Genomic DNA, 6,859 nt, shown 5'->3' with positions numbered 1-6,859 from the left:
TACAGTTACTTTAAAGGGAATATCCCTTTCTGCCTCTTCTTGCCATATTTTTTCTTATATATAGAAATGTTGTTGATTTATGTGAGTTTGTTTTATATCCCACAATTCCATTAAAGTTAATTGTTTCAACTCATTTTCTATTTGATTCTCTAGAGCTCCCTAAGTATATTTTTTGCAAAAAGTGATAGTTTTGTGTCCTCATTGCTTATTTTTATTCCTTCAATTTCTTTTACTTGTCTTATTGCTATAGCTAGCATTTCTAAAACAATATTGAATAATAGGGGTGATAATGAACATCCTTGGTTCACCCTTGATTTTATTGGGAAGATTTCTAATTTATCTTTTTTATAGGTAATGCTTGCCCTTGGTTTTAGGTAGATACTATTTTTTTTTTTATCATTTTAAGGAAGGCTCCTTTTATTTCTATGTTTTCCAGTATTTTTTAAAAGGAATAGGTGCTGTATTTTGTCAAGTTTTTTCTTCATGTATTGATAAAATTCAATGATTTTAGTTCTTTTTAATTGAGATGCTCAATTATGATTATAGTTTTCCTAATATTGAACCGGTCCTACATTTCTGGTTTAAAACCCCCTTGGTATGTGATCTTTGTTATATATAGCTATAATTTCTTTGCTAGTATTTAAAAATTTTTGTTTCAATAGGCAAAAGGGAAATTGACCTATAGATTGCTTTCACTGTTTTTGCTCTTCCTGATTTAAGTATTAAAACCACATCTCTATCAACAAAGGATTTTGTTAGGACTTCTGCTTTACCTGTTTCCCCCCAATAGTTTATATAGTATGAGGATTAATTGTTCCTTAGATGTTTGGTGGATTCACTTGTAAATCTATCTGGTCCCAGGGATGCCTTATTTAATTTTTTTCCAAGATAGGGTTATTTAAATATACAATTTTTCTTCTGTTAATCTAGATGATTTACATTTTAATAAACATTCATCTATTTCACTTAGTTTTACTATATATGTTGGGCAAAATAACTCCTAATAATTGCTTTATTTTCATCTTTATTGATGTTGAACTCACACTTTTCATTTTGATACTAGTAACATACTTTTCTTCTTTTCAATAAAATTGACCAATGGTTTGCTTATTTTATTGTCACTCCTCCACCTAAAGCTAGCTCCTACTTTTATTTATTAGTTGATTCTTTTTTACTATCGATTTTTTGATTTTCAGAATTTCTATTTTGGTATTTGAGTATTTTTAATTTGTTTTTTTTTCCTAGTTTTTTTAATTGCATGTCCAATTCATTGATTTTTTCTTTTTTCTCTTTTATTGGTGTATGTGTTTAGAGATTAAAAAAAAAAAGTACCTCAGCTACATCCCACAAATTTTCATATATTGCCTGATTGTTTTCTTTCTCTTTAAGGAAATTCTTGTTTCCATGATTTGCTTTTTGACCAATTCATTCTTTAAAATGATTATTTAGTTTCTAATTAATTTTTAATCTATGCTTCCACATCTTTTTGTTCAATGTAATTTTTATTTCATCATGGCCTAAAAGTGGTGCATTTAATATTTCAGCTTTTCTGCATTTGATTGTGAAGTCTTTATGCCTTAATATATGATCAAATTTTATGAAGGTGCCACATACCACTAGCAAAAAAGAATATTCCTTTCTATTCCCATTCAGTTTTCTCCAGAGGTCTGTAATATCTGACTTTTCTAAAATGATATTTATCTCTTTAATTCTTTTCATATTTATTTTATAGTTAGACTTATGTAGCTCTGAGAGGGGAAATTTGGAGTCTCTAACTAGTATAGTTTTACTATCCATACAGTAGAAAACTGTAACTGATTTAATTTTTTCTCTCAGAATTTGGATATTATGCCATTTGCTACATTTATATTTTGTATTAATATTACTTCATTGTTTATCATAACTTTTATCAAGATGTAGTTTTCCTGCTTATCTCTTTTAACTAAGTCTATTTTTCCTTTTGTTTTGTTTGAGATCATGATTGCCAACCCTGCCTTTTTTACTTTAATTGAAGCATAATAATTCTACTTCAGCTCCTTATTTTAACCCTATGTATCTCTGTTTCAAATAGGTTTCTTTTTTTTTTTAAACCCTTACCTTCTGTCTTGGAGTCAATATTATATATTGGCTCCAAGGCAGAAGAGTGGTAAGGGCTAGGCAATGGGGGTCAAGTGACTTGCCCAAGGTCACACAGCTAGGAAGTGGCTGAGGCCAGATTTGAACCTAGGACCTCCCATCTCTAGGCCTGGCTCTCAATACACTGAGCTACCCAGCTGCCCCCCAAATATGTTTCTTATAAATAACATAATATTGGATTTTTGTTTCTAATCTATTATGCCACCACTTTGCTTTATGGGTGAATTCATCTCATTCATATTAATGGTTATAATTATTATCTGTGCATTTCCCTCCATCCCATTTTCTTCCATTTTTTTCTTTTTTTTCTCTTTTTATCCTATCCCTCCTCTAAAGTCATGTCTGCTTGGCTTTTTGTTACTACCTTCCATAATCTGCCCTCCCTTTCATATTCCCTTTTTTCTTATCCTCTTTCCCTCCTACTCCCTGTTGCATAAGCTAGATTTCTATATCTGTGTGTGTGTGTGTGTGTGTGTGTGTGTGTGTGTGTGTGTGTGTGTGCACTTCCCTTTTTGGACTAATTCAGATGAGAGTGAGGTTCAAGCATTGCCTGCCACCCCCTCCCTCCATTTTCTCTTCTATTATAAAAGCTTACATGCTTTTTTAATGGGAGGTAATTTCCCCCATTCTTCCATTCTCTTCCCCCTTCTTGTAATGTATCCCTCTTTCTCACCCATCCATTTATTTTTTAAATCATTCCCACATAATTGACTCATTCCCATCACCTCTATCTATGTAGATTCTTTCTAACTGCCCTAATAATGATAAAGTTCTTAGGAGGTACATATATTGTTTTTCCATAGAAGAGTGTAAACAGTTTGAGCTTATCTAGTTCCTTACAATTTCTCTTTCATATTTTTCTTTTCTTTTAAGTCTTGTATTTGAAAGTCATTTTTTAAAATTCAACTCTGGTCTTTTCATTAGGAATACTTGAAAGTCTTCTATTTCACCAAATATCAATTTCCCTCCCTGAAGGACTTTACTTAGTTTTTCTGAGGTTATTCTTTATTGCAATCCTAGCTCCCTTATCATCTAGAATATCATATTCCAAGCCCTCTTCTCCTTTATCATGGGTAGCTGCTAAATATGGATTGATCCTGACTGTAGTATTTGAATGGTTTCTTTCTGACTCCTTGAAGTATTTTCTCTTTGACCAACAAGCTTTAGAATGTGACTATAATATTTCTGGAAGTTTTCATTTTGATATCTCTTTCAAGAAGTGATTGATGGTCCCATTTCTATTTTACCCGCAGATTCTAACATGTCATAGAAGTTTTCTTGATAATTTCTTGAAATATGACATCTCAGCTCTTTTTTTTTTATCATGACTTTCAGGTAGTCTAATAATTCTTAAATGATCTGTCCTCGATCTATTTTCTAGGCAAGTTATTTTTTTAATGAGTTATTTCACATTTTCTTCTATTTCATTTCATTATTTTCATTTTGTTTTATTGTTTCTTGACATCTCGTGAAGTCATTAGTTTCTGGCTGCCCATATCTAACTTTTAAAAAGTTATTTTCTTCAGTTGGTTTTTGTGCTTCAATTTGGCTTAATCTGTTTTTTAAGGAGCTAGTTTCATCAGTGAACCTCTTTTTCTGCTTCACCAATTCTGTTTTTTAAGATGTTTTCTTAAGTATTTTTAAGCCTCTTTCATCAAGCTATTAGTTGTCCTTTAATAATTTTCTTAGATCGGGACTTCCGGGTAAACATGGCTGCAATCTAGACGTGAACTGCTTCCTCTCCCCCGGCACTGAACAGAATAGACTATCTCAAAAGAGCATAAAAAAAATCTTTGGAAGAATGGAGGGACATTCCAGTAGGCCACAGCAATGAAGGTACATGGAGTTTGAGCATTTCCACACTATAAGAGGGAGAGAAAGCTTGCACTCAAATGTGAGCTGAACTACCCTCCCCCACCTCACCTATGGAACTAGAGGCCGGTGCATAGGGACCAGTGCTATGAGGGGGCATACCAGGGTCCTTGGGATCTAATGAGGACTGGCAGGGAACTACCCCCTCAGAGTGGTTTCACAGGAAACCCCTGTACACTGGAGAGTGCGCAGACCGCGGGGGCTCTTGCAAACTGCGAATGCCGGGAAACTCTAGAAACTGCCTGAGGCCAAAGCTCCACTCCTTGCTATAGTGAGGGGGGGGGGGCCACGCCAGGGTCCTTGGGAACTGACAAGGTCAACCAGGGAACTACCCTTCAGAGCAGTTTCACAGGAGAAGCCTGCACATGGGAGAGAAGAGACCACAGACCTCGTGGGTGGGCTTACCAACAAACTTCGGAGGCTGGAAAGAACCAGCCTGAGGCAAAAGCATTGCCACTTAAATCCACAGAAAACTGGCCCATCTCATTCAGACCTCTGACTAAAAAGGAAAGGGAAAACCACCAAAGGGATGGCTCATACTGCCCAAGATCAACCCTCCAAGAAGAAAGGGAAAAAGGTGACTATTGAAAACTTCTAAGGAGGGAAAACCCAGGCTACAGAGGAAAAAGAGGATGAAATTCAAATAAAATCAGAACATGCCCCCGAAAATAGAAATTATCCACAAGCTCTGGAAGAACTCAAAATGGAGCTTATCCAAAATATGGAAACCTTCTGGCAAGAAAAATGGGAAAAAATTCAGAAAGAGGTCAATAGCCTGACAGACAAAAACTCCCAAATGGAGAAACAGCTGAAAGCCTCAAACAGAAGGGCAGACCAAACTGAAAAGCAAAACCAGGCCTTAAAGACCTTAAAAAATTAAGCAACTGGAAGACATTGACCTTGCAAAACAGCAAGAATAAATCAAAGTCAAAAAATTAATGGATTAGAAGAAAATATAAAATATCTCACAGACCAGGAATACAGAGGAAGGAGAGACAATTTGAGAATCATTGGTCTACCTGAAAAAACAGAGATTAACAAAAATCTTGATGCCATACTACAAGAAATCATCGAAGAGAAGTGCCCTGGTGTTCTCAAACAAGGGGGCAAAATAGAAATCAAAAGAGTTCATAGAGCACCCTCTATACTAAATCCCCAAAAGACAACCCCCAGGAATGTAATCGCCAAATTCAAGAGCTTCCAATTTAAGGAGAAAATCTTATAAGAAGCTAAGAAGAGAAACTTTGGATACAGAGGAGCCCCAAAAAGGATCACACAAGACCTAGCAGCAGCCACACTAAGAGACCACAAATCCTGGAACACGATATCCAGAAAGGCAAAAGAACTGGGTCTTCAACCAAGAATCAGCTATCCATAAAAACTAACTATATACTTCCAGGAGAAAGTATGGGCATTCAACAAAATAGAAGATTTCCAAATATTTGTAAAGAAAAGACCAGAACTCAGTGGAAAGTTTGACATCCAAACACAAAGAGCAAGAGAAACATGAAAAGGTAAATATGAAAGAAAGGGAAAAGGAGAAGGGTGCTTTTTTTTTATTCAACCTCTCTTCTATAAGGGCCACAATTAGATCAAATTATATATACTAACACATGGGGGAAATGTTATGTGTAACTTTCCAAAATTGTATGCATTAATAGAATAATCAGAAGAATCACTCATAGGGAAAGATCGGGGGATTAATATGATTTGGAGGGGGGGAAACAAAAAGAAAGAAAAAGGGAGAGGAGAATCAATGATGGTACTAAGATATACTTAGAACACAAAGATACACACAGGAAGTGGAGGGGAGGAAGACTCTTATAAGAAGGAGAGGAAAAGAGTGCTAATTGGTATTACTTAAACCTTACTCTCAGTGAAATCAATTCGGAGAGGGAAGAGCATCTAGATCCATTGGGATCATGAATTCTATTTATCCAACAGGGTAAGGAGAGGGGAAAACTAAGGGGGGGCTGGGGAGGGAGGGAACATAAAAAGGGAGGGAAGGAGACGGGGGAAAACAAAAAGGGAGGGGACAGAAAGGAAGCATAACAAGGGAGGGGACTGGGGGGATTGATTTAAAGTAAATCACTGGTTTAAAAGGTTATAGCAAAAGAAGAAAGGTCAGAATTAGGGGAGGATATCAAAATGCTGGGGAATTTACAAATGACAATCATAACATTGAACGTGAATGGGATGAACTCACCCATAAAACATAGACAAATAGCATAATGGATTAGAATCCAAAACCCTACCATATGTTGTCTTCAGGAAACACACATGAGGTGGGTAGACACTCACAAGGTCAGAATTAAAGGTTGGAGTAAGACATATTGGACCTCAATTGACAGAAAGAGGGCAGGAGTTGCAATCATGATATCTGAAAGAGCCAAAGCAAAAACAGACCTGATTAAAAGGGATAGGGAAGGTAAATACATCCTGATAAAAGGGAGTATAGACAATTAGAAATATCACTAATCAACATGTATGCACCAAATGGAATAGCACCCAAATTTCTAATGGAGAAACTTGGAGAATTGAAGGAGGAAATAGATAATAAAACTATACTAGTGGGAAATCTGAACCAACCACTATCAAATTTAGACAAATCAAGACAAAAAATAAATAAAAAAGAGGTAAAAAAGGTGAATGAAATCTTGGAAAAATTAGAGTTGATAGATATATGGAGAAAAATAAATAGGGACAAAAAGGAACACACCTTCTTTTTAGCAGCACATGGCACATTCACAAAGATTGACCATACACTAGGTCACAGAAACATGGCATACAAATGCAGAAAAGCAGAAATAATTAATGCAAACTTTTCAGATCATAAGGCAATAAAAATAAT

The sequence above is a fragment of the Monodelphis domestica genome, chromosome 7 (assembly GCF_027887165.1).
Source record: "Monodelphis domestica isolate mMonDom1 chromosome 7, mMonDom1.pri, whole genome shotgun sequence".
Taxonomy (NCBI): Eukaryota; Metazoa; Chordata; class Mammalia; order Didelphimorphia; family Didelphidae; genus Monodelphis; species Monodelphis domestica.
Note: the sequence above shows the minus strand (reverse complement) of the source record.